Source organism: Euprymna scolopes, chromosome 8, assembly GCF_053919585.1.
Source record: "Euprymna scolopes isolate OS-2025 chromosome 8, ASM5391958v1, whole genome shotgun sequence".
In the NCBI taxonomy this organism is placed as follows: Eukaryota; Metazoa; Mollusca; class Cephalopoda; order Sepiida; family Sepiolidae; genus Euprymna; species Euprymna scolopes.
Window position 1 is genome coordinate 105,405,883 of NC_136489.1, and position 25,470 is coordinate 105,431,352.

A 25,470-nucleotide genomic window follows, 5' to 3' on the forward strand; every position below is an offset into this window, starting at 1 on the left:
CCCTTTTAAACTAGATTTCACATCAAGACTTTCAAACTAGATTTCACATCAACACTTTTAAACTAGATTTCACATCAACCCTTTAAAACCAGGTTTCACATTAACCCTTTTAAACTAGATTTCACATCAACCCTTTTAAACTAGATTTCACATCAACCCTTTTAAACCAGGTTTCACATCAACCCTTTTAAACTAGATTTCACATCAACCCTTTTAAACTAGGTTTCACATCAACCCTTTTAAACCAGGTTTCACATCAACCGTTTTAAACTAGATTTCACATCAACCCTTTTAAACTAGATTTCACAACAACCCTTTTAAACCAGGTTTCACATCAACCCTTTTAAACTAGATTTCACAACAACCCTTTTAAACTTGGTTTCACATCAACCCTTTTAAACCAGGTTTCACATCAACCCTTTTAAACTAGATTTCACATCAACCCTTTTAAACTAGGTTTCACATCAACCGTTTTAAACTAGATTTCACATCAACCCTTTTAAACTAGATTTCACAACAACCCTTTTAAACCAGGTTTCACATCAACCCTGTTAAACTAGATTTCACAACAACCCTTTTAAACTAGGTTTCACATCAACCCTTTTAAACCAGGTTTCACATCAACCCTTTTAAACTAGATTTCACATCAACCCTTTTAAACTAGATTTCACATCAACCCTTTTAAACCAGGTTTCACATCAACCGTTTTAAACTAGATTTCACATCAACCCTTTTAAACTAGATTTCACAACAACCCTTTTAAACTAGGTTTCACATCAACCCTTTTAAACCAGGTTTCACATCAACCCTTTTAAACTAGATTTCACATCAACCCTTTTAAACCACGTTTCACATCAACCCTTTTAAACCAGGTTTCACATCAACCCTTTTAAACCAGGTTTCTTATCAACCCTTTTAAACTAGATTTCACATCAACACTTTTAAACTAGATTTCACATCAAGCCTTTAAAACCAGGTTTCACATTAACCCTTTTAAACTAGATTTCACATCAACCCTTTTAAACTAGATTTCACATCAACCCTTTTAAACCAGGTTTCACATCAACCCTTTTAAACTAGATATCACATCAACCCTTTTAAACTAGGTTTCACATCAACCCTTTTAAACCAGGTTTCACATCAACCCTTTTAAACTAGATTTCACATCAACCCTTTTAAACTAGATTTCACATCAACCCTTTTAAACTAGGTTTCACATCAACCCTTTTAAACTAGGTTTCACATCAACCCTTTTAAACCAGGTTTCACATCAACCCTTTTAAACTAGATTTCACATCAACCCTTTTAAACTAGATTTCACATCAACCCTTTTAAACCAGGTTTCACATCAACCGTTTTAAACAAGATTTCACATCAACCCTTTTAAACTAGATTTCACAACAACCCTTTTAAACCAGGTTTCACATCAACCCTTTTAAACTAGATTTCACAACAACCCTTTTAAACTAGGTTTCACATCAACCCTTTTAAACCAGGTTTCACATCAACCCTTTTAAACTAGATTTCACATCAACCCTTTTAAACTAGGTTTCACATCAACCGTTTTAAACTAGATTTCACATCAACCCTTTTAAACTAGATTTCACAACAACCCTTTTAAACCAGGTTTCACATCAACCCTGTTAAACTAGATTTCACAACAACCCTTTTAAACTAGGTTTCACATCACCCCTTTTAAACCAGGTTTCACATCAACCCTTTTAAACTAGATTTCACATCAACCCTTTTAAACTAGATTTCACATCAAACACTTTTAAACCAGGTTTCACATCAACCCTTTTAAACTAGATTTCACATCAAGACTTTCAAACTAGATTTCACATCAACACTTTTAAACCAGGTTTCTCATCAACCCTTTTAAACTAGATTTCACATCAAGACTTTCAAACTAGATTTCACATCAACACTTTTAAACCAGGTTCATATCAACCCTTTTAAACTCGATTTCACATCAAGACTTTCAAACTAGATTTCACATCAACACTTTTAAACCAGGTTTCACATCAACCCTTTTAAACTAGATTTCACATCAACCCTTTTAAACTAGGTTTCACATCAACGCTTTTAAACCAGGTTTCACATCAAACCCTTTTAAACTAGATTTCACATCAACCCTTTTAAACTAGATTTCGCATCAACCCTTTTAAACTAGGTTTCACATCAACCCTTTTAAACTAGATTTCACATCAACCCTTTTAAACTAGATTTCACATCAAGCCTTTAAAACCAGGTTTCACATTAACCCTTTTAAACTAGATTTCACATCAACCCTTTTAAACTAGATTTCACATCAACCCTTTTAAACCAGGTTTCACATCAACCCTTTTAAACTAGATATCACATCAACCCTTTTAAACTAGGTTTCACATCAACCCTTTTAAACCAGGTTTCACATCAACCCTTTTAAACTAGATTTCACATCAACCCTTTTAAACTAGATTTCACATCAACCCTTTTAAACTAGGTTTCACATCAACCCTTTTAAACTAGGTTTCACATCAACCCTTTTAAACCAGGTTTCACATCAACCCTTTTAAACTAGATTTCACATCAACCCTTTTAAACTAGATTTCACATCAACCCTTTTAAACCAGGTTTCACATCAACCGTTTTAAACAAGATTTCACATCAACCCTTTTAAACTAGATTTCACAACAACCCTTTTAAACCAGGTTTCACATCAACCCTTTTAAACTAGATTTCACAACAACCCTTTTAAACTAGGTTTCACATCAACCCTTTTAAACCAGGTTTCACATCAACCCTTTTAAACTAGATTTCACATCAACCCTTTTAAACTAGGTTTCACATCAACCGTTTTAAACTAGATTTCACATCAACCCTTTTAAACTAGATTTCACAACAACCCTTTTAAACCAGGTTTCACATCAACCCTGTTAAACTAGATTTCACAACAACCCTTTTAAACTAGGTTTCACATCACCCCTTTTAAACCAGGTTTCACATCAACCCTTTTAAACTAGATTTCACATCAACCCTTTTAAACTAGATTTCACATCAAACACTTTTAAACCAGGTTTCACATCAACCCTTTTAAACTAGATTTCACATCAAGACTTTCAAACTAGATTTCACATCAACACTTTTAAACCAGGTTTCTCATCAACCCTTTTAAACTAGATTTCACATCAAGACTTTCAAACTAGATTTCACATCAACACTTTTAAACCAGGTTCATATCAACCCTTTTAAACTCGATTTCACATCAAGACTTTCAAACTAGATTTCACATCAACACTTTTAAACCAGGTTTCACATCAACCCTTTTAAACTAGATTTCACATCAACCCTTTTAAACTAGGTTTCACATCAACGCTTTTAAACCAGGTTTCACATCAAACCCTTTTAAACTAGATTTCACATCAACCCTTTTAAACTAGATTTCGCATCAACCCTTTTAAACTAGGTTTCACATCAACCCTTTTAAACTAGATTTCACATCAACCCTTTTAAACCAGGTTTCACATCAACCCTTTTAAACCAGGTTTCACATCAACCCTTTTAAACTAGATTTCACATCAACCCATTTAAACCACGTTTCACATCAACCCTTTTAAACCAGGTTTCACATCAACCCTTTTAAACCAGGTTTCTTATCAACCCTTTTAAACTAGATTTCACATCAACACTTTTAAACTAGATTTCACATCAACCCTTTTAAACCAGGTTTCACATTAACCCTTTTAAACTAGATTTCACATCAACCCTTTTAAACTAGATTTCACATCAACCGTTTTAAACCAGGTTTCACATCAACCCTTTTAAACTAGATTTCACATCAACCCTTTTAAACCAGGTTTCACATCAACCGTTTTAAACTAGATTTCACATCAACCCTTTTAAACTAGATTTCACAACAACCCTTTTAAACTAGGTTTCACATCAACCCTTTTAAACCAGGTTTCACATCAACCTTTTAAACTAGATTTCACATCAACCCTTTTAAACCACGTTTCACATCAACCCTTTTAAACCAGGTTTCACATCAACCCTTTTAAACCAGGTTTCTTATCAACCCTTTTAAACTAGATTTCACATCAACACTTTTAAACTAGATTTCACATCAAGCCTTTAAAACCAGGTTTCACATTAACCATTTTAAACTAGATTTCACATCAACCCTTTTAAACTAGATTTCACATCAACCCTTTTAAACCAGGTTTCACATCAACCCTTTTAAACTAGATATCACATCAACCCTTTTAAACTAGGTTTCACATCAACCCTTTTAAACCAGGTTTCACATCAACCCTTTTAAACTAGATTTCACATCAACCCTTTTAAACTAGATTTCACATCAACCCTTTTAAACTAGGTTTCACATCAACCCTTTTAAACTAGGTTTCACATCAACCCTTTTAAACCAGGTTTCACATCAACCCTTTTAAACTAGATTTCACATCAACCCTTTTAAACTAGATTTCACATCAACCCTTTTAAACCAGGTTTCACATCAACCCTTTTAAACTAGATTTCACATCAACCCTTTTAAACTAGATTTCACAACAACCCTTTTAAACCAGGTTTCACATCAACCCTTTTAAACTAGATTTCACAACAACCCTTTTAAACTAGGTTTCACATCAACCCTTTTAAACCAGGTTTCACATCAACCCTTTTAAACTAGATTTCACATCAACCCTTTTAAACTAGGTTTCACATCAACCGTTTTAAACTAGATTTCACATCAACCCTTTTAAACTAGATTTCACAACAACCCTTTTATATCAGGTTTCACATCAACCCTGTTAAACTAGATTTCACAACAACCCTTTTAAACTAGGTTTCACATCAACCCTTTTAAACCAGGTTTCACATCAACCCTTTTAAACTAGATTTCACATCAACCCTTTTAAACTAGATTTCACATCAAACACTTTTAAACCAGGTTTCACATCAACCCTTTTAAACTAGATTTCACATCAAGACTTTCAAACTAGATTCTACATCAACACTTTTAAACCAGGTTTCTCATCAACCCTTTTAAACTAGATTTCACATCAAGACTTTCAAACTAGATTTCACATCAACACTTTTAAACCAGGTTCATATCAACCCTTTTAAACTCGATTTCACATCAAGACTTTCAAACTAGATTTCACATCAACACTTTTAAACCAGGTTTCACATCAACCCTTTTAAACTAGATTTCACATCAACCCTTTTAAACTAGGTTTCACATCAACGCTTTTAAACCAGGTTTCACATCAAACCCTTTTAAACTAGATTTCACATCAACCCTTTTAAACTAGATTTCGCATCAACCCTTTTAAACTAGGTTTCACATCAACCCTTTTAAACTAGATTTCACATCAACTTTTTAAACCAGGTTTCACATCAACCCTTTTAAACCAGGTTTCACATCAACCCTTTTAAACTAGATTTCACATCAACCCATTTAAACCACGTTTCACATCAACCCTTTTAAACCAGGTTTCACATCAACCCTTTTAAACCAGGTTTCTTATCAACCCTTTTAAACTAGATTTCACATCAACACTTTTAAACTAGATTTCACATCAACCCTTTTAAACCAGGTTTCACATTAACCCTTTTAAACTAGATTTCACATCAACCCTTTTAAACTAGATTTCACATCAACACTTTTAAACCAGGTTTCACATCAACCCTTTTAAACTAGATTTCACATCAAGACTTTCAAACTAGATTTCACATCAACACTTTTAAACCAGGTTTCTCATCAACCCTTTTAAACTAGATTTCACATCAAGACTTTCAAACTAGATTTCACATCAACACTTTTAAACTAGATTTCACATCAACCCTTTAAAACCAGGTTTCACATTAACCCTTTTAAACTAGATTTCACATCAACCCTTTTAAACTAGATTTCACATCAACCCTTTTAAACCAGGTTTCACATCAACCCTTTTAAACTAGATTTCACATCAACCCTTTTTAACTAGGTTTCACATCAACCCTTTTAAACCAGGTTTCACATCAACCGTTTTAAACTAGATTTCACATCAACCCTTTTAAACTAGATTTTACAACAACCCTTTTAAACCAGGTTTCACATCAACCCTTTTAAACTAGATTTCACAACAACCCTTTTAAACTAGGTTTCACATCAACCCTTTTAAACCAGGTTTCACATCAACCCTTTTAAACTAGATTTCACATCAACCCTTTTAAACTAGGTTTCACATCAACCGTTTTAAACTAGATTTCACATCAACCCTTTTAAACTAGATTTCACAACAACCCTTTTAAACCAGGTTTCACATCAACCCTGTTAAACTAGATTTCACAACAACCCTTTTAAACTAGGTTTCACATCAACCCTTTTAAACCAGGTTTCACATCAACCCTTTTAAACTAGATTTCACATCAACCCTTTTAAACTAGATTTCACATCAACCCTTTTAAACCAGGTTTCACATCAACCGTTTTAAACTAGATTTCACATCAACCCTTTTAAACTAGATTTCACAACAACCCTTTTAAACTAGGTTTCACATCAACCCTTTTAAACCAGGTTTCACATCAACCCTTTTAAACTAGATTTCACATCAACCCTTTTAAACCACGTTTCACATCAACCCTTTTAAACCAGGTTTCACATCAACCCTTTTAAACCAGGTTTCTTATCAACCCTTTTAAACTAGATTTCACATCAACACTTTTAAACTAGATTTCACATCAAGCCTTTAAAACCAGGTTTCACATTAACCCTTTTAAACTAGATTTCACATCAACCCTTTTAAACTAGATTTCACATCAACCCTTTTAAACCAGGTTTCACATCAACCCTTTTAAACTAGATATCACATCAACCCTTTTAAACTAGGTTTCACATCAACCCTTTTAAACCAGGTTTCACATCAACCCTTTTAAACTAGATTTCACATCAACCCTTTTAAACTAGATTTCACATCAACCCTTTTAAACTAGGTTTCACATCAACCCTTTTAAACTAGGTTTCACATCAACCCTTTTAAACCAGGTTTCACATCAACCCTTTTAAACTAGATTTCACATCAACCCTTTTAAACTAGATTTCACATCAACCCTTTTAAACCAGGTTTCACATCAACCGTTTTAAACTAGATTTCACATCAACCCTTTTAAACTAGATTTCACAACAACCCTTTTAAACCAGGTTTCACATCAACCCTTTTAAACTAGATTTCACAACAACCCTTTTAAACTAGGTTTCACATCAACCCTTTTAAACCAGGTTTCACATCAACCCTTTTAAACTAGATTTCACATCAACCCTTTTAAACTAGGTTTCACATCAACCGTTTTAAACTAGATTTCACATCAACCCTTTTAAACTAGATTTCACAACAACCCTTTTAAACCAGGTTTCACATCAACCCTGTTAAACTAGATTTCACAACAACCCTTTTAAACTAGGTTTCACATCAACCCTTTTAAACCAGGTTTCACATCAACCCTTTTAAACTAGATTTCACATCAACCCTTTTAAACTAGATTTCACATCAAACACTTTTAAACCAGGTTTCACATCAACCCTTTTAAACTAGATTTCACATCAAGACTTTCAAACTAGATTTCACATCAACACTTTTAAACCAGGTTTCTCATCAACCCTTTTAAACTAGATTTCACATCAAGACTTTCAAACTAGATTTCACATCAACACTTTTAAACCAGGTTCATATCAACCCTTTTAAACTCGATTTCACATCAAGACTTTCAAACTAGATTTCACATCAACACTTTTAAACCAGGTTTCACATCAACCCTTTTAAACTAGATTTCACATCAACCCTTTTAAACTAGGTTTCACATCAACGCTTTTAAACCAGGTTTCACATCAAACCCTTTTAAACTAGATTTCACATCAACCCTTTTAAACTAGATTTCGCATCAACCCTTTTAAACTAGGTTTCACATCAACCCTTTTAAACTAGATTTCACATCAACCCTTTTAAACCAGGTTTCACATCAACCCTTTTAAACCAGGTTTCACATCAACCCTTTTAAACTAGATTTCACATCAACCCATTTAAACCACGTTTCACATCAACCCTTTTAAACCAGGTTTCACATCAACCCTTTTAAACCAGGTTTCTTATCAACCCTTTTAAACTAGATTTCACATCAACACTTTTAAACTAGATTTCACATCAACCCTTTTAAACCAGGTTTCACATTAACCCTTTTAAACTAGATTTCACATCAACCCTTTTAAACTAGATTTCACATCAACCCTTTTAAACCAGGTTTCACATCAACCCTTTTAAACTAGATTTCACATCAACCCTTTTAAACTAGGTTTCACATCAACCCTTTTAAACCAGGTTTCACATCAACCCTTTTAAACTAGATTTCACATCAACCCTTTTAAACTAGATTTCACATCAACCCTTTTAAACTAGGTTTCACATCAACCCTTTTAAACTAGGTTTCACATCAACCCTTTTAAACCAGGTTTCACATCAACCCTTTTAAACTAGATTTCACATCAACCCTTTTAAACTAGATTTCACATCAACCCTTTTAAACCAGGTTTCACATCAACCGTTTTAAACTAGATTTCACATCAACCCTTTTAAACTAGATTTCACAACAACCCTTTTAAACCAGGTTTAACATCAACCCTTTTAAACTAGATTTCACAACAACCCTTTTAAACTAGGTTTCACATCAACCCTTTTAAACCAGGTTTCACATCAACCCTTTTAAACTAGATTTCACATCAACCCTTTTAAACTAGGTTTCACATCAACCGTTTTAAACTAGATTTCACATCAACCCTTTTAAACTAGATTTCACAACAACCCTTTTAAACCAGGTTTCACATCAACCCTGTTAAACTAGATTTCACAACAACCCTTTTAAACTAGGTTTCACATCAACCCTTTTAAACCAGGTTTCACATCAACCCTTTTAAACTAGATTTCACATCAACCCTTTTAAACTAGATTTCACATCAACCCTTTTAAACCAGGTTTCACATCAACCGTTTTAAAGTAGATTTCACATCAACCCTTTTAAACTAGATTTCACAACAACCCTTTTAAACCAGGTTTCACATCAACCCTTTTAAACTAGATTTCACAACAACCCTTTTAAACTAGGTTTCACATCAACCCTTTTAAACCAGGTTTCAAATCAACCCTTTTAAACTAGATTTCACATCAACCCTTTTAAACTAGGTTTCACATCAACCCTTTTAAACCAGGTTTCACATCAACCCTTTTAAACTAGATTTCACATCAACCCTTTTAAACTAGATTTCACATCAACACTTTTAAACCAGGTTTCACATCAACCCTTTTAAACTAGATTTCACATCAAGACTTTTAAACTAGATTTCACATCAACACTTTTAAACCAGGTTTCTCATCAACCCTTTTAAACTAGATTTCACATCAAGACTTTCAAACTAGATTTCACATCAACACTTTTAAACCAGGTTCATATCAACCCTTTAAACTCGCTTTCACATCAAGACTTTCAAACTAGATTTCACATCAACACTTTTAAACCAGGTTTCACATCAACACTTTTAAACCAGGTTTCTCATCAACCCTTTTAAACTAGATTTCACATCAAGACTTTCAAACTAGATTTCACATCAACACTTTTAAACCAGGTTTCACATCAACACTTTTAAACCAGGTTTCTCATCAACCCTTTTAAACTAGATTTCACATCAAGACTTTTAAACTAGATTTCACATCAAGACTTTTAAACTAGGGTTCACATCAACCCTTTTAAACTAGGTTTCTCATCAACCCTTTTAAACTAGATTTCACATCAACACTTTTAAACCAGGTTTCACATCAACCCTTTTAAACCAGGTTTCTCATCTACCCTTTTAAACTAGGTTTCACATCAACACTTTTAAACTAGATTTCACATCAACACTTTTTAACTAGATATCACATCAACCCTTTTAAACCAGGTTTCACATCAACCCTTTTTAATCTGACAATATTGTCACATTTCTTTCTTAGAGTAATCCATGAAAAAAAATGCCTAGCACATCTTAAAATATGGTATGCAAACCTTGCCTGATGACGCCTGCATCTTTGGTCACATTGTACAGATTTTATCTGTTACTCAACTGGCCAATAATTTGACTTCAGAGTAAAGTGATGGGTTTATATTTCATCCATTGTCACATATTGATGCAAATGCACATTTCTATTGCATTCAAAAAGTTTTAAACTTTACTGGATTACTGACACATTGTTGTTTTTTTTATTGACTTTTAGCAACCATGTCATACACTTAAAACACAACTTTCTTATCGACGAATATTCATCCAAAATAATGAATACACTACTTTCTGATTTCTTCAACGCCTTTGTTATCTCACGTAACTTCAATTTACGATCAGCCAAAACATGTTTTGAGAGGTTTTTCATGATTTCCAGGATAATTGCTGAATTTGGGCGAATTTGGACGCTCAGCTTAATTTGTGTTCGTACGACCATGTGTAAAGACAGTAGAAGACCTTTTAACTATTGTTTTAGAGTAGAAGAGTTCGAATAGCACTTATCAACTTATTCCTTAGCTTAAACAATGCTTTTCCCATCAGAAAGCAATGATTCATAAACACACGCAATTCAGATATTTTTTATTGTTTTAAACATTTGCAACAGTAGCTTTACTTAAATATCTGTATTTATTTGTAAACTAATAATCTGATTATGCTCAAAGGTTTTTAAAACGTACCATTTGTAGATTAGTATTCTACAAAAACCATTAGGATGTTTTATTAGTGGAATCATGTATGTCAGGCCCGATATTTGTTAGTGATGTGTTATATTTCCCATTGTAGCCCACCTAGCAATATCAACAGCAATTAAATTATAGAAAACACGAGAGTGTTGTATGCTCAGTCCATCAAGTCAAAAGTAGAAGAACAAAGGCTTTGGTGAATAACAAACAAGGTCCTAAGTCCTCTATCTCGACCATCATCAAACATGATTAATTATTTTTATATATAAGACCTGTTAAATTGTTTAACATGATTGAGTGTAGTTATGTATGAACTTATAATCTGTTAAATTAAGTAAAATTTTATTTTAACAAAACAAAACGCTATAACCACACAAATATAAAACAGATTCTTTATATCATAATACCTTGTGAAAGCAATTGTAAATAAAGTGTGTAAGCATTCAGGAAAATGTACTCCAAATCCATATATTAATGACAATTCTTCCATTTATTTAACTAATTAAAATGAAAAAAATAAAAAAAAGAGATCAGTCAAAGGGAGACAAATCCTTTATTAATTTTTTTAATTGATGAAAATGTTTATTTTCTGCTATAATGCATGCATGAATGTGGAATTTTTTCAGATAAGGATAGATATTTTGTACAATTCGGATTATTCGGACTACTATCTTCATATAAGATGTTATTTTCACAACATTTCGGCCAAGTTAACCTTTTTTTTTACATAGGAGTCATCACTTATCAAGGCCCGGAGGCCACTCGAGGATAAGGGTTAATAAGTGTACAGTAGTCAATGGGATAATATCGTAGTAATCGTTAGTAGAGGAAATTTGGTAAATTTGGTTACTTAAGGTAGCGGTTCAACAAGAATTTGTTTACATTGGACTTGAAGACGACCAAATTGTAGTCAGCTGGAAAGCAGGCAAATGGAAGAGAATTCCACAGACATGCAGTTCTAAGAAAGAAGCTTTATTCATGGAATCTATGTTTAGGTTTAGGCATAGATAAAGAGTGGGGGAAATTATTGATAGTGGTTTCATAAAAGTGTTTTTCATAAAAGTTTGGCGAGGGGGCACCATGGATTGGATCTCAGATGATCACTTGCCATGAAAATAATAATAAAGCAGAGACAGGCTCGCAAGGTGTCTTCTGTGAGAAAGAGGCTGTAGGAAAGAGAAAAGGGCATTCTCTACTAGGCTACAAAGTCTATTTTGAACTCTGTCAAGGCAGGATAAGCTGCTTCTAGCAGCGCATATCCAGATATGGCAACAGTACTCCATCCTTGGATGTACCTAGCTTTTATATAGGTAGAGAATTGCATCAGCAGTGAGATATCTAATGGAGCAGTAGAAGGATCCTACCATTTTTCTAGCGACCTTGGCAACACATTTGATGTATGTGTTCAATTTCAGATTAGGAGTAAAGGTCAAGCCTAGAAGCTTGTCAGAACATGGAACTTCCCCAAGACAAGAGCCATTCATTTCAATTGATGCTAGATGGGGATCAGAGCGTTGATGATGTAAAGATAGAAGCTTGGTTTTAGATGCATTAAAAGTAACCAGCCATCTCTTTCCCATTGTACCATGTGCTCAAGATCAGAGGAGAAAGAATCAGAAAGAACTTGGTCATTTACGGCCTTTGATGTGTTGCCATAGATGGTAGTGTTAACAGCATAAATGTCTACGAATGATTTTAGTATATGAGTTGGAAGATTATTGATATAGATCAGGAAGAGAGTTGGACCCAGGATGGACTCTTGAGGGACTCCAGCATTAATACTGTGAGCTTCTGATTTCTGCCCATCAACCACCTCTCTTATAAACCTATCAGAAAGAAATGAGATAATAATTGAGAAAACATTTCCAGCTATACTGTAGCTGGAGACCTTGTAAAGTAGACCTTTATGCCATACCCTATCAAAGGCTTTTAAAATGTCAAGAACAATTGCCCTAGAAAGAAAGCCTCTGTTGAGATCTTTGCTAATCCTATGAGATATAACCATTAGCACATCTGCTGTAAATCTAGTAGAACAGAAACTATATTGCATGTTACTGGAAGTTATTTTTTACTGATGTAGTTGACTACTTCTCTTTTTAACATAAATTCCCTCAACTTACTCATGACACACAGGAGACTTATTGGTCTGTATGGAGAGGAAGATGAGCGATCACCTGAATTCTTAAATACAGGGCATACTGGTGAGGTTTTCCAAGGTGTTGGGAGGCAATTCTCAAGACAACACTTAAACCGCTTTGTAAGTATGGAACTAGTTGTGGTTGAAGCGTTTTCAGCACTATAATTGGAATGCAGTCAGGGCCAAAAAAATTAAAATTGTACCCTCAAATGGCTGCTTTAAGATCAGTCATTTCCCAAAATATTATTCAAATTCATGCTATATTCACGAAGTTATGGCATTTTATTTATTATCAAGTAAATTATACTGTCTATCGCTTTATTACAGATCTCTTGAAACACCAAAAAATCAAGCGATTAAAGGTTATCAAAAAGCAAAGGATAGTTGCTAGACTCGCAGAAGGATTATCTATCAAAGATTTAGCCATGGAGCTGGAAAGGGATCCAAGCACCTTGGCCTCATTCTTGAATAACCTGAACACCAAATCCAGAAAAATAAGGGCAGCAGGAGAAACCTTTCAGATCGTGATATTCGAAAAATTTGTAGGGAAGTCAACAGTAACAAAAACGGCACCAGTGCTTCCGTTTTTGAAAAAGCTGGAATTGCTCCAAGATCCAGGCAGGCCGGATACAATGTGTTGAATGAGATTGCAAGGAACATCAAACCTCTTCCAAGACCTCCATTGAGCAAACAACATAGGAAAAAACGAATGGCTTGGACATTAAAATGGATTTCCAACAGGTCCTATTTAGAGATGAGGCCCATGCTACTCTTGATGGTTCGGATTGATGGACTAAAGTTTGAAACCCGAACGGAACTCCGACCTGTTACAGAGTTCATCGCCAACAAGGAGGTGGAGGCATCATGTTTTGGGCTGGAATCATTGGGATAAGTTGGTTGGACCATGCTGAGTGCCAGAGGGAGTAAAATTTACCAGCAATGCATACACAGCTTTTTTGATAATCATTTGTCGACATGACTAGATGACCTACCATTGTCACATCGCTTTCAAATGATTCTTATACATGACAATGCACCATCCCATTCTGCTTGGGGCGACTGCAGTCTTCCTTAAATCTATGGAATTCGTTGAAGAAACTCTCATGAGCTGACCACCGTGTTCTCCAGTACTTAACCGCATTGAATATCTCTGGTCACCATTAAAAAGAGGAGTTTATGAGGGAGGAGAGCAATTTACTTCAAAGTATGGCTTCTGGAGGAACATAGTTGATATTGCTAGAGCCATAACTCCTTTTAAGATCAAACAATTGACTTCCTCAAGGCACAAAATGTTGCTTTGATTTATTTTAAAAAATGGTGGATATGCCGATAAATAATTAATTTATATGACGCTTATACCTAGGATATGCTTTTGTTTATTAAACTTTGACAGAAAAATATAATAAAAAGTAAAGTTCGCAAGAGAAGACATTGCATTTTTGCCATAAAACAACATTTTAACAGACCTTTAATAAAACGATGGGCAGTGGAAATTCATCAATAAAGAATAACTTCGTAAATATCGCATGAATTTGAATAAAACTTTAGGAAATAACTAACCTTAAATCAGTCATTTGTTGATATAATTTTCATTTTGTTGTGATGTATATTTAGTAAAATATTGATATTTTACTAATCTGCCATAAAGTGATTGACACAGTTTATATTTGGTTAATCAAATAGGTAATAAAAAGTATTTTACTATGATTGTTCTGGTCTCTTAATGTCCTCTCAAACAATAGCATGGATATAGAAGAAAGACCTTAATGTTATCCTTAAAATTAGTAAAGTCTAAAATAAATGTTTTCTTCAAATGCTAAGTGCTAATAAAAATTTTCAGGATGTCGAATACCAGCAAATTCAGCTCTAAGATTTGGATACATCATTTAGTTTTGTTTTGTTTTTTTTGTTTTTTTTACACGGTGGTCACCACTTATCAAGGCCCGGAAGCCACTCAGGGATAAGGGTTATTGTAAGTACATTACGTTAGTGTGGAGATTTGATGAAGTGTTTACTTAAGGAGGCGGTTCATTAGGAATTTGTTAACGTTGGACTTGAACACATCCAAGTTGTAGTCAGGTGGGAAGCAGGCAGACGGAATAGAGTTCCACAGGCGTGCAGTTCTAAGAAAGAAGCTTTGTTCATGGAATCCACGTTTTGATTTAGGCACAGATAAAGAGTGGGGGAAATTTTTCACAGTGGATTCAGCTAGACGGGTGTTTTTCATGAAAGATTGGCAAGGGTGAACTAGAGATTGGAGTTCAGACGAGCACCTGCCATGGAAATAACGATAAAACAAGGATAGGCTCGCAACGTCTCTTCTGTGGGAGAGAGGTTGACTTCCTCAAGAGACAAAATGTTGCTTTGATTTATTTTAAAAAATGGTGGATAAACCACGAAGTCTATTTTGTACTCTGTCAAGGCAGGATAGGCTGTTTTTAGCAGCTCCTGCCCAGATATGACAGCAGTATTCCATCCTTGGACGTACTTGGCTTTTATATAGATAGAGAATTGCATCAGTAGTGAGATATCTTCTGGAGCGGTAGAAGGATCCCACCATCTTTCCAGCGACCTTGGCAACAGACTTGATGTATATGTTCCATTTCAGATCAGGAGTAAAGGACAAACCCAGAAGCTTGTCAAAACACGGAGCTTCTCCTAGACGAGAGCCATCCATTTCAATTGATGCCAGATGGGGATCACAGCATTGATGATGTAAAGATAGGTGTTTGGTTTTAGATGCATTAAAGATAACCAGCCACAACTTCCCCCACTGAACCACGCGCTCGAGATCAGAGGAGAGAGAATTAGAGAGAACTTTGTCATTTACAGCCTTTGATGTGTTGCCGTAGATAGTCGTGTCATCAGCATAGATGTCAACGAATGATTTAAGTATGTATTTAGGGAGGTCATTGATGTAGATCAGGAAGAGAGTTGGGCCCAGGATTGATCCTTGAGGGACTCCAGCATTAATACTGCAGGCCTCTGATTTTAACCTACTCTAATTGCAGAAAATATGGCCACAAGGAAAACAGTTTTCCAAGATATCTTTTATTCTAAAGAATGTAAGGATTCAAAGAAATGTTTAGTGAAAATTCTCAGTAAAAAACTAAGTTAAATGTTAGGCAGATATGGTTTCACTTAATGGTTAGAATTAAAAATTTCATTAAGCAAATTTGAAAAAGTTCTTTGAATTTATAGTACTTTTATTGCAACTTTTGTGAATATCTGTCAATACCATTCTATATTCTGCAGAAGTTGTACTTCTGCAACCTCTTAATTTGTGCTTTGTCGTTCGTCATGATGTAAACTTCTAGAAAGAGATTATTTGATGGTTCATATCAAATATTTTCCATTTTATTAATTTCAGATTTATTGAATCTAAACGAACTGACTCCACTTCTGAGATAGCAGCTTTGGTGTTTTGCAGATCTGAGGGGTGTCTGTAACCTCGACAGATAGGAAATATAGGCCAAAAAAAAAAGACAGAATTTTGTAATTTATTTTTAATTAAAAAAACAAAAACAAATGTTGGTAAAATTGAATTATTTCACTCAAAATGGTTGATGACTGTGATATCAATGAGTTGTCTAATATTTACAGCTATAGTGTCCCCAAAATTTAGTCCCCTATGAAAAAAACATTTTGCTAATATATGGTAGACAGCATTAGTATTAGGTGTACAAATGTAAATTATGCCTTGTTCATTTGAAAAAGAATATTACTATTTATGGAAACAAATAGTTTATTATTAAAAGGAAAATCAAATTTTAGTGTTTTATTTTAATAATAAAAACTGCAAAAAGTTATTTAAATTGTAAAAATATTGTAAAGTTAAAGAATAAAAAGGTTTATTAAATTGTAATTTTTTCATCTTAAAAATACTGTTTATAAAAATACCGATTTTATTATAAAAATTTGAAAAGCAAAAGAAAAAAAAACGGTTATTATTTGTTGAATTGTAAATTACTGAAATTTTCTAATAATAGTAAGTGGTTTTCTGTAAACTAGACACACTTCGGGGCAACAGTTAAAAATTACATTATGACGTCACAGTCAGCAATTATTTTGAGTGAAATAATTAAATTTAACCGAAATGATTGATTGATTAATTACTGCATTAAAAAGTAGTTAAAAAAAAAAAAAAAAAAAAAACGAAACATTTACATAAAAAAACGAAACATTTACATAAAAAAAAAAACGGGTAAAAAAGCCATCAGTGGTCAAAAGGAGGAAACTCTTTCATATATTTTTAACAAGAAATTTTTTAAAAATTAAAAATTGCTTTTCAAAGCAGTTTAAAAAACTGAACATTTTATTTTTAACCAATTTCAAAAACTCGTTTGAATAAAAACAAAAAAAAACATTCAGGTGTCATAAGGATAAAACTCTTTCATTTTTTTTTATTTCAAAATATTTTATTAGTTTCCGCTTTGAAAAGTATTTAAATAAAACTACACGAACAAATACAAAAAACAAAAAATAAACAAAAAATACTCGTTGACAAAAAAATCAGCAATTCGGCGGTCAAAGGAAGAAAACTCTTTTAATTATTTTTGACTAAAAATTTATTAGTTTCTGTTCGACATATTAGACAATAGACGAAATTAAAAAACTCATTGACACAAAAAGCAATTTTGCAGCAAAGAGAAAAATTTCTTTCAATTATTTTTAACTATAAAAAACAAAAAAATTAGTTTATGCTTTTAAAAGTAGTTAACAAAGACGAAGCATTTGTAACTAACTCCACGGTAAAGGGGAGAAAACTCCTTCAATTATTTTTAACTAAAAAAAACAAATGTTTGATTAATTTTTGATCTGAAAAGTAGTTATGTAAAATAAGGAGAAGGGTATATATATATTTTTTAAGCAAATTAAAAAAAAATACGTTACTATGAAAAGTAGTTTTTAAACGTAAACAGGAAATTTTGAAGATTGCTTTCGTAGTCAAAAAAGCGTAATTTTTATTTATTAAAAAAAAACTTGTTTCCATGAAATGCAATTTAGTGCTCAAAGGGAAATCATTCATTTACTTTCTAAGTAAAATAAAATAAAAATAAATGTTTGATTCATTTCGTACCCATAACTTTATACTAGAAAATAGAAAGATGTAGTTATATTTGACAAAAAAAAACAAACAAAAAAAAAACAAACAAACAAAACTCGTTTATATGGAAAGTAGTTGAGCGGTCAAAGGGAGATAACAATGTACTTTTTCTTGATAAAAAAGTTACTATTATGTCTAGATTATAATTGAACCACAGACTAAAACTAAAAACAATGTTTTATCGTAAGATGGAGTAAGTTTTTCTGTTGATGTCCCACCTTTATTTAAAACAACGACAAAAACAAAAACAAAAGATTAAAAAAAAACCCTGATATACAAGGGCCGTGATTTCGACTTAAGCTTCCTGCTTTAAGGATGACAACGCACGTCATTAATACATCATCCCCCCCCCCTCCATCAAGGAAATGTAATCTCTAAACTTGAATGGGGATTTCTGCACAAGTTCAGATCTCTGAAGAAAAGGCGATACTTTCTGTCTAACGTCAGCTTCATTCTGGTGCTTCCATTGTTCAAGTTATCACTAGGACTAGGACAACAGAGTATTCTTTTCATTGTTTTGACTCTCGAGTGTGTATTCGTTGATATCTTATATGCTTTTATGTAGAGTGATGTGGCTCTCGGTTGATTAACTGTGTCTAACTCTGTCGGATATATATACTCGAGAGTCCAAACCATGATAAGAATATTCTTATGTCATAGACCTAGTTATCACCATGTTATTTACAGCATTATTCACATCAGTTAAACCCTCCTCTAAAAACAGGATCGTTGTTTTAATGATTTGATCTGAGGAATGTCCTCATGCCATAGCTCTTTCTGTTCTCACCTCAAAAGTGACATTACATAACTTCCACGTTATGTTGTCTCTCATCCACCATTAATCAAGGTTAAAATTCTTAACAAGGATTGGATCATTTAGCACATATTTTCAGAAAATGGTCATAACTTTAGTACCTTTTTCCATTTTCTAGTTGTACACGATATTCTTAACCTTGTCTGACTGCAACAGATGATAAGATGTTTTTAATTGCTGCTTTAACACCAATTCAACTGGAGGAACTCTTAGTTGCGATGTGCAAAACTGTTCTAAAGTTAAAAAATGAATCTGTTGACTTTTGTTTTAAGAAATGTTTTCGTGTCTTTCTTCGCCGTCTTAATTGTTTCCTTGAATGTATACATGCTTATTGGCGTAAAAATGATCAGAAGCCATGAATACGTCTGAGATTATTGGCCTTTAAAAACCTTCTGAATTCATGAGAGAAGAAACAAGAGCTGTTGTCAATCACAGCCAGCAGAAGTAAACCATGTGTCACAAAGCTTCCATTCAACTCCTTCATAGTGACTACAGCAGTGGATATCTTTATTATACAAACCTTTATCCATTTGGAGTAGGCATCATCCACTATTAAAAACATATATCCCAAAACTGAACCAGTATGTGTACCACATTGAAGTTCATGTGTGGCAATAGTCATGTTGGCTTGTTTGTTTTATTGCCAGTCCTGGGTTAAAGGGCCTGGGCAAAGTTGTGCCCCAACAAAGAAGTGTGCAAGATCCGAGAAGAAAGAGAGTGAATTACCATGTGTTTAAACTTTTATAAACTCAGTGACGTGGTCAGCTGTCTTGAGAGATAGCGTCTGATTAGGCAAGCAAGAAAGGAAGTTGACTGTTACAACCAATCAGCAATGATGTTACAAAACATAACAATCAAAATCATAAGTTGTGAGTATATGCTGCTGTTACAGAGTCCTTTTCCAAGATTGACGTGGATACTCCCAACAATGAATAGGAGTTTTGTGATGAATTAGATTTCAAGGACCCCAGAATATAAGTAAAATTAAAGAGACGATTTTGGGTCGCACTGGTTGATTTTCAACGCGTGTGACATCTATAGACAAATAGTTTAGAAATCTGAGTTGTATGGCTTTTTATCTCAAGATTGATTTTTGATATATGGAAAGGTTTATTTTTCCTGGGGTTTTTGAAAACTAATTGATCCGAGTTTTGTTAGGTTGTTTCTAATTTAGCACATAACTTTCACACCCTTAATGGTTCACTCATCTGCATTAAGTTTTGATCACCACACATAGCTTTGAGTTAATGCTTTCGTTCTCATGATGCCTACATAAGCCTGGTGTAGTTGCTGCAAAACTTTTCCTTTCAACTTTGGAGGAATAACAATCCTGCTTCCCCACAGTAAGACGTCATCTTTACCGATCAGTTCCTTCCATTTATTGAAACTGGCACCATTCCAACCGTTCATTGTGAATTTGTATATTTCCAAATTAAGATCAGATCTTTCTTTGTTGCTGCTCTTACAACTTCCAAGCTTCCAAAAGGTCCATCATGTATATTTCATTAGTATCCTTAGAGATTTCTTCTTCCTGAACCTCCGGTAGAAGACGACTCAGACAGTCTGAACTGTCATTAAAGGACCCAACTTGATATTCTAACCTGTAATCAAAGGTAGTCAAGAAGAAGGGCTAAACAGTATCTTGGCAGTTTCCAAAGCTGGAATTAGTTTGGTCACTGCAAATAGACCCAACAACAACAGCAAACATTGGAAAGGTGTTCCCAAACAAATATTGCTGTAACTTCTTTGATTTGTGTACAGTGTTTTCATAATCGATCATTGCTCTCTGCATTTATTTGGAATATTTTCCCGGTCGTGCTATTTCAATAGATTGCTTTAAAGTTAGTTTCCTTTGGCTTAGTAGACGTTCTTGGATTTTTATGTCTTTAAATCCAGAGATTAAGCATGCCGGTATGTATTCACCAACCCTCTCTTCAAATTTGAAATGTTCAGATATCTTCATTAATGCGGCTACATAGTCATTTATAGATTCTTCCTCTCTTTTATGCTTCATGGTGAACAAAAATCTTACATTCAATGTCAGTTTAACATGTCGCTGCATTAGCTTGACTAATTCATCAAACGCTTACACTTCCAAACGATTATCAGCTAAGCCTCTTAACACAGCAGGGTTTTGCCCTGATAATCAATAAAAAAAAAATAGCTATTTTCTTATCTTCATTCTCAATAAACTAAAAGCTTTACAGGTTCAAAACTCTTCTATGTCGTTCCATTCTCATAAAGTGTCTCTCAATGTTATAATATTTTCCTCTTTTATTATATTTTTCTTAAACGCTTCCATGCTGAATCTTCATACACATTCATACAGTGTATTTTTTTTTTTAATCTTGATAGTTTTCAGTTCATTGATGGTCCTTTAGTTTAATATCTCTCCCTCCCATCATCTTCTGTTGCTTTGTTGCTATTTATTATGTCACAATTAGAATGGGCACACATGGTCAGCATTTTATGCGAAGACAAAGTAAGTCTTTCTACTGATGTCTTTATTCATAACAATAACAAAGGCAAGATAAAAATTTGGCATACAGGGACAGTAATTACATCTTAAGCTTTCTACTTTAAGGCAAACTCACGTCTTTGATATATCAAAAAACATTTTACCATAAAAAACACTTCAAAATCAAAAATGAAAATAAATGGCGCCAAGTTATTCTCCTTCTTTGGTTTACTTGGTCTGTGCTCCATAAATGATATTGTTCATATCCTTGATCCATGCCTTGGCATATCTCTTTCAATTCTTTTCCAATATCTCAAATCCTCATATTCAGATTCGACAACAACCATTCTCTTAAATTGAACAACAACTGCCAATCTTCAGAAACTGAACAATTTCAGGCAACAATCATTCTGGAGCTACACATGTACTTGGAACTAGCACCAACTTGTTTGTCTGAGAGTAGCTACCATACCATACAATGGCTTCTGGCTCAGTCATCATCAGGGCGGGCTCCCTGCTCAGACCAATGCGACTCTTCCTCGCCAGAGTTTCCTGTCTTCCATCAGCTGCCTCAGATCTTCAGGTTCATAGTTGGCGTCGTGTGCTATTTGCTGGGTGTACATGGATCTAGGTTGTCTTTTGCTTGCGTGTTTGTGTCGTGGAATCCATAACAATACATCACTCACCAATTCATGCTTGCTCCTCAGACAGTGACCAGCAAATCATAGACGTCTTTCTCTGATGGTATTAGATATGGCAGGTAAGTTGCCATAAAGTTGCTACTTCGTGGGATGATTTCGCAAAGATATATTTTATACTGTTTGTAGCATATGGGTGTATGTGCCGTCTAGTTTCCTTTCCAATCTTTTGGTGAGTGTCCAGATTGTAGCACCGTAAATAAGGACAGACTCTACCACTGCCCTGAAGAACTGCCTTTTCAGTTTGTTAGTTAGTCCGAATGCAGCCCATCCAATTCAGCTCATGCTTTTGAGATGCGAATTTCGATATCTCTCACTGTTGAAACTATGGTGCTGCCCAGATATGTAAACTCAGCGACTTCTTTCAGTGTTGTTCCAACCAGAGCCCTAATCTCTCCTTCCACATTGAAAGTCATAAACTTTGTATTATCCACAATAATGTGGAGACCAATGCCATTTACGGACTTTTCAAGCCTGTGTAACAGTGTTTGCGCATCAGCAGTGTTATTCACAGTGCCATTCCCTCAATATCAATGGAAACATTTTCGACAATGACATGACCAAAATCACTATCTCACAGCGATTGAGGCTGCATTTAAGTCTTCCAAACTGATACTGCTGCAGCCAAACTGTTGTTGAGTTTTCCCTACATCCCTTTTTCTATGGATTCAGTGTCAATCATCTACCCTGACAATCTGCACTCAGTGACCAAGTCAAATGAGGTTTTGATTCTGCTGGGTTTCAATCGGCTTTAAAAGAAATGATGAGCACTGACCTGACAGCATAATGTTACATATGAGAGGCCTAGGTAAGTAGCGATTAAGTTTGCTCGTGTGAATTTTGATAAGAATCATATCAGTACATGTCCTTATGACCTAGCTGTAAATGGAATTGTACTCACAGATGGGTGACGTGGTTTGAGGTGGAGGCTAGACAAAACATAGTCAAATGGTCATGATATGAGATGATATCAAGTTTTCGAGCAAAAGAAACAAAGGTTTTTAAAAATCAGTCTTACACTGGAAGCTAATGCGAATGGGACGTGACTCAGTGATGTAATAATCCAAGGTGAATGTCACTTTGATGTCTGCCTGCATACACGTAAAGAATTTAATTAGAAAGAAATTTTAAGAAGTGAATCATAAATAGATAAACCTAGTCTCTCTCCATAAGTAAATTCTTCTAAATAAAACCCTGAAAATCTCAGCAAAGTCTCTTCATATTATTCATGAATGAAGTTTATTTTGCATAAGTTTATTTTGCATGTTAAAAAGATGAGACAATCAATAACCTTAGATGATCACGAGCACTCATGAAACATAACAATGATGAAAGAAGTTATGATGTAGAGAATAAAAGACCAGTACATAAAAATCCTGTGCACAAATGTTCAAAAAGACTTTATTTTCTTGATAGCTCATTAGTGAGAACATCAATCTGCAATCTCACTCGATTAAAATACAACATCAGAACTCTCTGTTTCTAGAGACAGAAAAGACATTTATATATGATGCCAGTTGATCTGACCCTTTTTATGCCAAAATTAATTGTAGAATCTGTCATCAAACGCAGCTCAGTTTGCTAAAACGAGGCAGTAATGAAAATTCACTAATTTTCCAGCAAATCTCAATCGAAACGTTAGGTGACCTCTGTTTTGTAAATGCCAGAATATGGCAAGCATGCCAGAAACAAGGGTAGCTTCAAAACATCAAATTTTAACATCAAATATGTAAAATCTGAGCAGGGATTTTAGAAAAAAGGAAATACTAAAAAATCAAGTGGTCTCTTTTTTTAAAAAATACCCTCTGCTCTCTCTCTATATATATGTATTATTTTTAAAATGTAGTTATCCACTGACACGTTTTCGTCCTCTACAACTCATCAGATTGACTAGATCTAGTCAGGACCCAATGATAAGAATCCTTAGTCTTTTCCACTGAGCTATCTCACAGAGCTGCTAATGTATCACGTTTTTACATAGATGTTGTTTTTGTTAGCGATACTTTTATTTTGAATGAATTCAATTATTAATATGAAAGTGCATTTTTACCTAAATGCGAGTTGGGAATAATTTTATATTTTTATATATATATACACACACACGCGCGCGCGCGCGCACACACACACACGCACACACACACACACACACACACACACACACACACACACACACACACACACACACACACACAAGGGTAGTTCCAAAAATAAAGCCTCTTATTTTTTTTAACTAAAATAGTTGAAGATATATGAAAACGAGAGTAGTAGTATTAAAATGAGTGACCTTTTGTGCTTCAGAGTTTTGTTTTTACATAGTCATCACTGTAATAAAACAAAATAATATATATTTCCCACAATTTACAGACAAAAATGTAAGCTAATAATGGCGGCACCAAAAAGGAATTGTGTCTGCTGTTGTAAACGGACCATGTGTAGCTGGATGGTGTTAAGATGTCGGAGACTGTTCTTTTTTTCCATATTGTTGGTATCGGATTGTTTTTTGGTTTGACAAGGAGAAATCACAAAAAGTTTTGTTTGATTTAATTATTTTAAGTTTGAATGAGGGCTATTACAATTTCGACAAGCTGGCAGGACATCTTATTGTCGAAATAATAAATTACAAAAAAGGCTCGGGAATGTAACTGTGATTGGAGACTGTCAGCAAATGTGTTGAGATTGCTTTGGGGTGGTAGAGTAAGTGTTATTTTTTTTTTAAGAGATAACACTTCACCGAATGATAAATGTGTGGAGGAGAACACATATGATCCATATTATTTGGATTCATCGGACTACTCTTCTCATCTTAAGTATGATTTTCACAACGTTTCGGTCGATGTAACCTCCGACCTTCTTCAGGTGTATCTTGTTGAACTCAAAAATGTTTCTGTCAAACTCAGGAATTCTGGAAACATTTCCGAATTCAACAAGATACACCCGAAGAAGGTCCGAGGTTACATCGACCGAAAGATGAGAACAGTAATGCGATGACTCCAAATAATATGAATAACCAATCCTCGTCCCAAAAATTCAGAAACGCATCATCATGTCAGGTCTATCATGTGTCTACAACTACATCCGTGTTTTCTATATAAACAGAAACGTTCGGCTTGCCAAAGGCATTCCAAGTCGCAGTGTCAAGTCTGACACCAACATATTCGACCAACTGTCAGCAGTACAGCCAACAGGTCAATGGGAAGGACTGCTGATTTCTTAATACTGAACCGAGAATAAAAAAATGTAAGTTTAATCCCTTTCTTTGTATTTTTATTGCAATTATATGCTTATTTATAACGTCACCATGCTTAATGCAATTTTGCTAGGAATTCAATGATGCATCTCTGCTTCTGACGCATATCTATGACAGGGGTTGCTTTCTTAGAGCCTCACACCGCCAATATCTGAAACAGAGATATGAAAATTTGAAATCGAAATGAATAAAGGTTTGTTCATTTGCACGCGTGTGTGTGTGTGTGTGTGTGTGTGTGTGTGTGTGTGTGTGTGTGTGTGTGTGTGTGTGTGTGTGTGTAA

The 25,470-nt window shown here is 34.3% G+C and overlaps 1 protein-coding gene across 3 annotated transcripts in view; it reads left to right on the plus strand.

Annotated features, from left to right (window-relative positions):
- The window catches only part of LOC145283699 (uncharacterized), an 88,716-nt gene extending 72,438 nt beyond the window's left edge, over positions 1 to 16,278 (plus strand). The window contains exon 27 of one of the 3 annotated variants that reach the window (XR_013868684.1): positions 16,236 to 16,268. The gene's annotated coding sequence lies outside the window, so the exon portion shown is untranslated. Of the gene's footprint in view, positions 1 to 16,235 lie in introns of all 3 variants that reach the window. The other 2 variants (XR_013868682.1, XM_080132724.1) reach the window with 2 other exon arrangements.
- The last annotated feature ends 9,192 nt before the right edge of the window (positions 16,279 to 25,470 follow it).